Below are 11700 nucleotides of genomic sequence, written 5' to 3'. Positions count from 1 at the left end.
ATCCTCCACCTTCTTCCCGGCGCGGGGGATTGCGATACCACCCCGTGCCGCAACGAAGCCGATGCACCCAACCGCATTGTCGCTAGTCATGCGGAGGAAGAAGAAGTGGCGGAGCAGGGCGACGAAGGGCATCACCACCACGAACGCCTCACAGTAGAAGGCGAAAATGGACAGGAGGAGGATGGAGTTGGCATGGATGTGGAGCACATGAAGGCCATAGTGGTGAAGAACGGCGAAGAAGAAGCGGGAGAATGGGGGCACCAGCCCCAAGTAGACACTATGCATGAAGAAGGGGAAGAAGGTTCTATTCGCGGGTTCCATCATAGCGATGGCGACCCGGAGCGTCGTCTCCTTCCACTCGTTGTCATCGCTCGCCGTCAGGAGGAGCGCGGTCTGGAGCTTCTCCCCGGCCACGCAGGACGATAGCAGCACCAGCTCGTACCAGGCAGGGCCAGCAGCCGAGGCAGAAGCCGTGGTCTTATCAGTAGCCATCGAGCAGGAGATTGGGGGGAAAATCGGCAGAGCTGGTGAGTTCTTCCGCCGCTGGGAGAAGGGGATCTGGAGCAAGACGAAGAAGAGGCAATGAAAGCCTGGCGGCAGGCGGCAACCCTTTTGGCAGATGGAAATAGCTGCTGACGCAGCATGGGGAAGTGGAGTCGCCCATGTCCCATCAATCACCATGCGTCATCAAGGCCGCAGGCGATTGGGGCCCGCGACACTCCGCACTTGCCCTTTGGCTTCGCTTGGAAGCCAAGTACGAGCGTGCCTTGGGCCCGGGAGCTAGTGTTGGCTTCCTGGATATGGGGGTATCCAGCCCTGCCTGCCTGCGGCCCACCATGGCTCCATCGACGGCCTGGTACGGCCCATCCTCAGCATCAACAACACAAGACCCTCGTGTGGGGCAAAGCCTCGTGTGGCGGATGATGCCAAGACCCCCAAGGGGATCAGCCTCCCCAGGCTGGCTCCTGAGGGGCGGAGAGTTCTATGCAAGGTTACCTCACGAGGCTCGGTTGATGTGAGCCATGACAACCAAGGCCAGGCAGGCGCCAGGCGGGCGCAGAGTGCAGGTTTCCTCTTTGATGCAAAGGAGGCAAGCCACATGCGCAGAGTCCTGAGGAATCAGCCAAAGGTTTCCATTCTGGTGCAACGAGACCAAGACCGCCAGGACGGAAGGACGGAGGTCATCGACGAGCCCACTGCAGCGTCACGACGAGAGGCTTTTCGCAGGCGAAGACTACTTTTGTCAGGATAAGTTGTACTCCTTGTCCCCTTTCAAATCCGGCCGTTGTGGGATCCCTTCCCGCCAACATTTGGGAAGAGGACCAAGGCCACTATAAATAGGACTAGCCACCACCATAGAGAGCATCTGATAGAGAGCAAGTAGAACTATAGCTCACACCACACCAGCTCAAGAACACCTCACCTCCTGAGGCCACTTCATCCACTATACTAGTTCATCCTCAGACCTTCGAGGCAATCCACCAAAATGCTGGAGTAGCATATTACACCACAAGGTGGCCTGAACCAGGATAAGACGGTTGTGTCTTTGTGTCTCTTTGAGCTTGATGCGCTAGGGTTAGGAGGATCGCGAGTACGCATGCTGGGTAGGTTGAGATCTCCGTACGCACCCCAGAGTTCGAACCTCTCAAGGGTTTGCAGATCCCTTAATCCGACAGTATGTGTGAACCAGGGAGATATAAAGTTTGAGAGAGAAAGAGGAGCCCCGATAAGGCTGAGTGGTGCATCAGATAGCTGAGAGGGGGAAAGAGATATTCCATCTGCTCGATAATGTAGTGCATGTAAACTTTTTAGAAGTCAAACTTTGGAAACTTTGATCAGGTTTACGCAAATGTTATTTATATGTACAATACCAAAGATACATCATGCGAAACTACATCTTATGGTGAATCTAATGGTATATGTTTGCTGTTCTAGATGTAATTGTTTTTCTCCACGTACATGGTCAAACTTTGTGATGTTTGACTTTTCAATAAATCTATATGCCATGGACTGAAGAGAGTGCCTAAGCGAGAGAGATCAAGTGCGTGTGAAGGAGAATGAGTAAGTGTGCAAAAAGAGTATGTGTGTGAAAGAGAAAGTGACAACAAACGATAAATTAGAGAGAGTGTGTGTTTTTTCGTTTCTTATGCAAACGTATCACGCATGCATCTCTGAGATAGAAAGGCGAGGCGAGGAGATACACGAAGATAGCTAGTGTGTGATTGTTTGCAACGGAGAGAGACACCCCTATAGCACATGTCCAATAGAGGTCTGGCCAACAAGGAATAAAGGTCAAGAGGGACACATGGAGAACATGGACGCATGGGGAGGGAGAGAGGGTGTGTTTGTGATAGAGAGATCCCCTTGAGATCATGAGGGGACTATATGGGTGGGATATCGAGGGAGGTGCATGCGCGATAGAAAGATGCCCCGAGAGAAATTGAGATAGACCATGCACATGTTTGTGATGGAGACTAAGATTAGCTAGTCATATACATATAGGGGGGACTGCGTGTGCCTACAATTGAGTGAGAGACCATCATACTTGGCTAGCTAGGCATGAGATTGTGTGTGTGTGCGTGTGAGATGGAGAGAACGAGGGAGAGAGATAGAGTTTTAGATGGTCCTATCAAGTGAGAGTGAGATATGCATGTGTATGTGCGACCCGGGTAGATGGAGAGTTTGAGAGAGAGGGGGAAGACCTCCGAGATGACAGAGTGGTCCATGAGAGAGTTACGGGCAACGAGCCAAGGAATTTGTGTGTGTACGATGAATGCACCCAAGATATCTAGCTTGGACTATAGAATCATACATAGTGTGCGAGAGGGACCTATAGATGGAGTATATATGCATGCGAACTAGAAAGACCCCCCCCCCACACACACAAAGAGAGAGAGAGAGAGAGAGAGAGAGAGATGGAGAGAAAGGGAGACGGACCAATAAGGTTTGTGTGTTGGATGCGTGCGACAGAATTGAAGATTGTCAGAGACAGAGAGAGAGAGAGAGAGAGAGAGAGAGAGCAGGAGTCCGGGAGAGGGGGAGGTCATGTTTTATGCATCAAAGACTGATACAAACCATGTTTCGATATAAACTTGCATTCAAATATTTAAATTGGAGAACATGTTACTTGCAATCCACACATGAACGGATATATGCATATATCAAACAAGTTCATTAATTTGACTTTCAACATGTTCATGGAGTACTATAATACTGTACAACATGCTACTCGAATGAGTTGTTCAATTTTGGATTTAGTTCACTATTTTGACCTGGTGAACGAGCTATTTCATTGAATCGAGATATTTCATTTCTGGTTTGATTCCCATTTTTGAGTGGGTCAACTATTTGTCATATAGTAAATCGCTAGCAACGAGCATGTAAAAACACATTACTCCTGAGCATCATCTCTCCATCTAAAAAGAAGTGGCAAGCTAATATTTCAAAATTTGATTCGAATCAACTTGGTAAGGTAGACGTGGATGCTTGTTCTCCAAAAATTTGAACGAACCGTTAAACATCCTCTGCTCGGTGGAATTCGCCCTAGCAAATAAATGGGAGACACAAAATTACCGGCCTATGTGGGACACGCATCAATTGGCCCGATGTACATTGAGGGTAGGTTCGTAACTTCATCCAAGCGCGCCTTCTCCTGGGCTGAAATGACATGTGCCGAATAATTCATAAACCATGGTCGGCAAAACACGATCTCCTTGCCCGAAATAGCTCGCGCCCACTATTTCAAAACACGCTCTCCTCGCCCGAAATCGTTCGTGCCCACTATATTTCAAAACACGCCCTCCTCGCCCGAAATCGCTCCCACCCACTATTTGGGGAGAAGCAAAGTTACTCTACTATCCCTGACCCTAGGTACACAGACCCAAGCCGAGAAGCCTAAAGGCAGGGGTAGATCTGTAACTCCCCCCACATTTCAGACAAATGCGTCCGTAAGACATGGTTCCACTCCCCTCCCAATCCCCCCCCCCATTCATACCTCGGGGGCGCCAAATCACCTTCTCCCCGGAAGCTCCCTTCTCCCGAGCCGTGAAACCTCAGCCCCTCCTCCGTGGAGCCCCCCACCGCACCAATTTCACAGCTGCCCTCCTCCCTAATGCCGGAGACGATGTCCATTTGTCGTCATGCACTGGGCCGTGTGCCTCTTACTCCGTGTTGCTGGAGCTGCCTCGACGACGGCCGCATGAACCGTACCGGAGCCGATTCACCCCCGCCGTTGTTCACGGTGCTGGAGCGGCTCCAACTTCGGATCCGTCCAGAGTCTCGGTGCTGCTTCCCCGTAGCCGTCAACTGTCGCGACATTGCTGCTTCCCTACCGCCAGCCTCACCGACTCGCCAGCTAGAGCTGCCTACTTCACCATGCTGCCATATAGGTCGCACCCTCATCTCAAATCACTTTATTTAGGCGTCAGTTGTCTGAATTTTTATTCTGGGCCAATCGATTCCCAATGGGAAGCAACACCCCTCGAGGCGGCGGAGCTCCTAGGATGTTGGTTGGCTGGTGTCTAATGTAAGGGTGCAGGGCCGCAAGTTCGCTGTGGAAGCAGCGCTTAGATGGCTATCTTAGAGTTGCGTGGGTTGAAGGTACTGCCGCCACCGGATCTGGATGATGGGGAGTCCTTGTGGATTGTCCCACGGGTGGCACAACCACGGCAGTGCGGTGGGGCGTGGAGCTGGGTTTTGGCCGGGGCCACGGATGGCGGAGGCAGGCTGCTCTGCAATTGGTCGCTGGCTCTTCGGGGAAGATTCCAAACAATGTCAGCCGGGAGGCACAAGACCACCATCAAGCCATCCGGCGTAGATCGGAGAGTACCAAAATAAAATAAAATCGTGTGACCCCAATTTAGTCTTAAGTTAACAAATGTGTGACCACTCTCGTACCTTGCTGTTGATCTCTTAGTGTATTTCTTCAGATCAAAGATATGTGTCGTTCTTAACATTATGCGTTATCTATATCTTCAGCCACATCGTCTTTCGACTCACCGCAGCTGCTCCAACAAGGGAAGCATACACTATAAGGGAGCTATAGTCCCCACTCAACAGTTCCCTGCATCGAATGCGCGTGCCCGATATGAACAGACACAACAACTGCAGGGCCATCGACAAGTCAGCACATGATGCTCACTCCTATGGATGGCGGCCAGATAGGTTGTACCCTCATCTTACTTGTGTGCAACATTTATGGCTTTGTTATTCATCTAAGCATGGAAATAGATTATCACATTTCACTATATATTCATGCTGATCTCTTATGTGTCTTGTTCAGGAGTTAACGTTGTTCCATAGTTCAGCTAAGATACGTGTTCTTTAGGTAACGTTGTTCCATAGTTATCATCCATCAGCCAATGCTATCCCACAGGCTGGTGATTATAGTATTATACCACTTCTAGTATTACCTATGTTGTTCTTTAATACTTTTGTGTGCCATCTGGTTAATCTCGAGTACAAACGATAGATATTCTGTAGCTTTCATCTGTGTTCTCCCTTTAGTTTTCGAGACCTGTTGCTGCTAGTTAACCCCAGTCCTACTATTTATGTCATCTCCTATAGGCACTCATTACATAAATCTAACTACTAGTTGTCTTCCATGTATGTCAGATATAATTGCACACATTGATATATCCACAAGAACCTCACGGAGCAATGTAAAGGCCAATAAACTTGATGTCAATGATACCCAATATGATGGAACATGTAAAGGCAGTTCTTTAGAAGACTTGCAGAAAGATGATGAACCCTCTTCACCCCACAAGGTCCTTGCTCTAACTTGGCCCATGATATGGGTACAACATGCATATAATATCTTGGAGTGTATCTACTCTGTTGCAATGCCATGTGCTTAGCATGCTGATCATGCATGTAAATATGTCATGCCTTCCTGTTTTTCAGTATCTATTCCATTCATGATAACATGTTTTCAAATTCAAGTACTATCATTCTACTCTATCGCAATGCCATCTGCTTTTTTTATACATCATGCTTCTGAATATCTTATGCATTGTTATTCATTAGTATGTACTTCATCTGTCTACCATACCATGTTTTTTTACCTTGAAGTGTAGTTCTACTGCTCTGTTGCAATCCCATCTTAGTTTCCCAATCGTACACGTGTATGTTGCCTTATTTTTTTTCTGTACGTATTCCGCTAGCATACAGTTTTACATTCAACTAGTGTTTTTTTACTGTGTTGTCCTGTCGTATCCCTAGCTCTTACACCATACTCCCTCCGTCTAGATAACATGTTGCCAAAATGGATTAAAAAGGATGTATCTACAACTGAAATACGCCTAGACCCATCCATTTTTTTCGGATGAATGGAATACATGTCAATATGTCATTCCTTTCTATTCTTCAGTACCTATTCCATATCTTTGTTGTAGCATGTTTTATAACTGAAGCACCATTCTTCTATACAAGGCATGCAAGGGGAAGACAACTATGTTAGAATCTGAAGGGTTACAAACAAGGTCTTTGCAAAAGATCCAAACGCCAGGAGATAATAAACCAACTCCAGTTTTTATAGATACTACTCCAGCACAAAGAAACCCAACTCCTACTGATAATAAGCAGATTCCAGTGGCCAAAGAACTAGTCTGCTCCAGTCCAGCAAAAATATGTCAACTCCATTCTTAGAAGCGTGTGCGTATCCTTGCATCATGAAATTTTATAGCATGCTGATCATATTTTCTACATGTTTCTTACCCATCTCTCTTTTAGAAAATAAGCTTAACATATAGAAGAATTTCTGCACTGGTAACGTCTGTGAGGAAAGATTCTTGCAGGAATTCTCTATGCTCCAATGCAGATGTAAGTACCTGTTGTATATCACTATATTTTTACATCAGCATGTATTTTGTTAATCGGCGTGAATCCAACCTTTATCTGATATAAATTTAGTTGTAGCAAAATGTATAATTAAAGGCCACAATGCTGATTTTTTAAGGAAAACTGCCTGGTAATTTTGCATACTGAGTTGCATGAGTGTACTATCTCATATCAGTGGGTTTGAATAATTTGGTTGTGCAATGGGTTTTCAGTGTTTTTTTACTGTGTTGTCATGTCGTATCCCTAGCTCTTACATCATACTCCCTTCGTCCGGATTACATGTCGCGGAAATGGATAAAACTGGATGTATCTAGAACTGAAATACGCCTAGACCCATCCATTTATTTCCGGATGGAGGGAATACATGTCAATATGTCATGCCTTTCTATTCTTCAGTACCTATTCCATCTCTGTTGTAGCATGTTTTATAATTGAAGCACCATTCTTCTATATAATGCATGCAAGGGGAAGACGGCTATGTTAGAATCTGAAGGGTTACAAACCAAGTCTTTGCAAAAGATCCAAACGCCAGGAGATAATAAACCAACTCCATTTTTCATAGATACTGCTCCAACACAGAGAAACCCAACTCCCACTGATCATAAGAAGATTCCAGTGGCCAAGGAACTAGTCCGCTCCAGTCCAGCAAAAGAATGTCAACTCCATTCTAATGATAGAAGACTTCCTTCATTGGGATTGTATTCGAGGAAAATATCTTGCAGGAATTCTCTGTGCTCCAAAGTTGATGTAAGTACCTGTTGTATATCACTATGTTTTTACATCAGCATGTATTTTGTTAATTGGTGTGAATCCAACCTTTATCTGATCTAAAATTAGTTGTAGCAAAATGTTAAAGGTGCCAATGTTGATTTTTGTAAAGAAAACTGCCTAGTAGTTTTGCATACTGAGCTGCATGAGTGTACTATCTCATATCATGCACATTACTGAATTGTAGTGCTGCTCTGGTTGCCCATTCATTCATTGTGTCAATGTTGCTTTCGTATTACCTTACCTGGCTGATGATAGATGTGCCATATTGTGTTAATTTGGTGTAGGCTAGTTGCCCAAATGTTTGTTGTGTCAATGTTGCTTCCCTATTATCTGACTTGGCCAATGAGAGCAATGCTAGTGTGTTAATTTGGTGCAGGCTGCTGAAGATAAGAAGACAAACTCTCAAAACATCAAGGCAACCCCATTGTTTCTTTCCAATAAATCTAGGCCAGGTAACATGGCAATAACTCATGATTAATCTATTTGGTTCCCCTCCTAATTTATGTTATGATGTAGTGGTCGAGACACTCTCCACTACCAATAATACAAGCCTGCCAAAATCGCCATCTGAATTTGTTCAGTATCCTTTGTCTCGGATGCAACGGAAAAAATGAATGTTTGTAAACCAATTAATGGCTGAAGCAATGATGGAAATGGTGGAGGAATCAGAGGTGCAGATTCATGCGCAACAACAACTGATCAATATTTTCAGAGACAGTGTAGCAAAGCAGCAAGAACTTGCCCACATGCTTATGGGCATCATCCATGCTGAGGTTGCAGATTGTGATGTTGTAGATCGTTAGGTTCTGTTCATTTATTTGCACTAGCATCAATATTTGATTGCCCAATGGATGTAATTTCTTGTAATATATGCTGGATATGCAACATTTTTCCCTATATGTCGTACCTTTGCTTGATCGGTTTTGGTCCTGTGCATAATTGTTCGTCGTAATGGGCTCAAATTATCTAATTTGGCCTAAAGACATGTATGAACTTTAGTGGGCTCATTAAGTTAATGGGTCGTTACCAGGCCGAAAGTTAATGGTCGGCCCTCTTACCTCCCGGGTCGTTAACAGGCCAACATCAAAGCGGGCAACAGGAGGGCCCATTTGATTTCACGGGCCATTAACAGGCCGTTACTAAGTTTGGGCTACATATGGCCAACTATACTATGGGCCTTTAGCAGGCCGAAAGATACAGCGGGCTTGTACTGGACCATGAAGAGCATGGGCCGCTAAGAGGCTGAAAGTCAGGTCGTAGTGTAAATGGCCCAACTGTGTTGTGGGCCTTTAGCAGGCCGAAAGAGAAACCTGGCTGGTATTGGACCATGAAGGGCATGGGCCGTTAAAAGGCCAAAATGCAGGTCCGACTACAAATGGCCCAACTCATTTATGGTCCGTTAACAGGCTGAAAGGCACACAGGGACGGGAATTGGCCCAACACTTAAATGAGTCGCTAAAAGGCCAAAACTCAGGTCCGACTACAAATGGCCCAACTGATTTATGGGCCGTCAACAGGCTGAAAGACACACCAGGCCGGAAATTGGCTGAACACTTAAATGGGTCGCTAAAAGGCCAAAACTCAGGTCCGACTACAAATGGCCCAACTGATTTATGGGCCGTCAATAGGCTGAAAGACACACCGGGCCGGAAATTAGCCCAACATTTAAATGGGTCGCTAAAAGGACGAAAGATGTACATCCTAAAAATTTGCCCATCCATTGAATGGGACGTTAACAGGCCGAAATCTCATCGGGCCGATATTGAGCCCAAATATATAGCAGGCTGTTAATAGGCTCAAACTGACGATGGGCTTCAATGGTGTCAAATCTTTAACGGGCCGTTGACGGGCCAAACTGGAACATCTTGTATGGGCCGTGGGCTTAAATTGACCTAACACAAGTAGGCCTTATACGTGTCGGCCTGCTAATTTTTACTGGGCCGGCCTTTTTCACCGGAATGGGCCACTGTTGGACTGTGCCACGCGTCGACCTATCATAGGCGCCTCCTGTCCAATGATTGGATGACATCTGTCCCAACGGTGAGGCAACACGTGTTTCCTTCGGCTAATGATGATTTTACACGTGGAAAATCCCCATTGGCTAGGGCTGTTAACGGGTTATCTATCCAAAACCGGACCCGATAGCTTAACATCGTTCTGTTATGGTGGATGCCACGTGTCGGTCACCCTTGACGAAAGCACTTCTGTGACGCGCCATTTATCGTCATGGAAGTGGACACTTCCGTGATGATAATATTGGTAATGTCATCGAACACCTCTACGACAGCACAGGTATGACTATCTTAATTCTGTCATAAAATCGTCATGGATGTACATGCATGACAAAAAACGCGACCTACTGTGACGAACACGTATCATCACGGAAGTGTATTTTTTTGTAGTGTATGTTTGTTGGGATTCGATGAACTTTGAGTTTATGATCAGATCTATGTTTTTATCCATGAAAGTTATTTCAGTCTTTTGATCTCTTATATGCATGATTACTTATAGCCTAGTATTTCTTCTTCGAATATTTGGTTTATTTAGGCCAACTAGATCGATTTTTCTTGCCATGGGAAGGGGTGCTTTGTGATGGGTTCGATCTTACGGTGCTTGATCCCAGTGACAGAAGGGGAACCGACACGTATGTATCGTTGCCATTAATGATAACAAGATGGGGTCTAATTCCTACATGAATCGATCTTGTCAACATCATATCATCGTTCTTATTGCATTACTCCATTTTTCCATGAACTTAATACACTAGATGCATGCTGGATAGCGGTCGATGTGTGGAGTAATAGTAGTAAATGCAGGCAGGAGTCAGTCTACTAATGTTGGACGTGATGCCTATATAATGATCATTGCCTGGATATCGTCATAATTATTTAAAGTTCTATCAATTTCCCAACAGTAATTTGTTTACCCACTGATACGTCCATTTTGCATCATGCTTTTATATCAATATTTATTGCATTATGGGCTCTTACTACACATTATATCTCAATACTTATGGCTATTCTCTCTTATTTTACAAGGTTTACCATAAAGAGGGGGGATGCCGGCAGCTGGAATTCTGGCTAGAAAAGGAGCAAACGTTGGGAACCTATTCTGCACAGCTCTAAAAGTCCTAAAACTCCACGAAACAACTTTTTGGAATTAATAAGAATTTCTGAGAGAAAGAAATAGGCCAGGGGGCCCACACCCTGTCCAGGAGACAGGGGGCGCCCCCCCCTATAGGGTGCGCCCCCTATCTCCTGGGCCCCCTGGTGGGCCTCCAGTGTCCATCTTCTGCTATATCATCACTTTTACCCTGGAAAAAATCGTGGGCAAGCTTATGGGACGAAACTCCGCCGCCACGAGGCGGAACCTTGGCGGAATCAATCTAGGGCTTTGGCGGAGCTGTTCTGCCGGGGACACTTCCCTCTGGGAGGGGAAAATCATCACCAACGTCATCACCAACGATCCTATCATCGGGAGGGGGTCAATCTCCATCAACATCTTCACCAGCATCATCTCCTCTCAATACCCTAGTTCATCTCTTGTATCCAATCTTGTATCAAAACTACAAATTGGTACCTGTGGGTTGCTAGTAGTGTTGATGTGACGCCCGGATACTTAAGCTACAGTAAACCACTGTTAATGATGCCACGTCAGCACAATTACTGTTGCTAATCTCGCGTTAGTTCGAAACTGATTCAAATTCAAATTCAAAATCAAATCAAACGGTAAAAGTTTTCAAACTTTAAAACTAAAATATTCGAGTTGTGCCAAATAATGCAAAGTTAATTGTGGTGAAGAAACCCCACTTTTATAAAATGTTTTAATACCCTAAAATGATTAAAACAGTAGGTAAAACAATTAAATAAATGCATTTTGGGTTTTATAAAATACTAAACTATTTTCTTCAGGGATAAAACCTTTCGTGGCAGTAGTATATTTATAAATACAAATTTAGGTGCTAGTGTTTTTATAAAACTGTAATAAAAGGGAACTTAAAATAAAACAGAAAAGAAAATAAATAAAAGAAAAGAAAATACAAAAGAAAAAAAAGCTAAACTAACAAAAAAAGGAAAAAGAAGCCCCCCC

Source organism: Triticum aestivum, chromosome 7B (genome assembly GCF_018294505.1).
Source record: "Triticum aestivum cultivar Chinese Spring chromosome 7B, IWGSC CS RefSeq v2.1, whole genome shotgun sequence".
In the NCBI taxonomy this organism is placed as follows: domain Eukaryota; kingdom Viridiplantae; phylum Streptophyta; class Magnoliopsida; order Poales; family Poaceae; genus Triticum; species Triticum aestivum.
The sequence above is the reverse complement of the archived record's forward strand: the minus strand, read 5'-3'. Positions refer to the sequence as shown.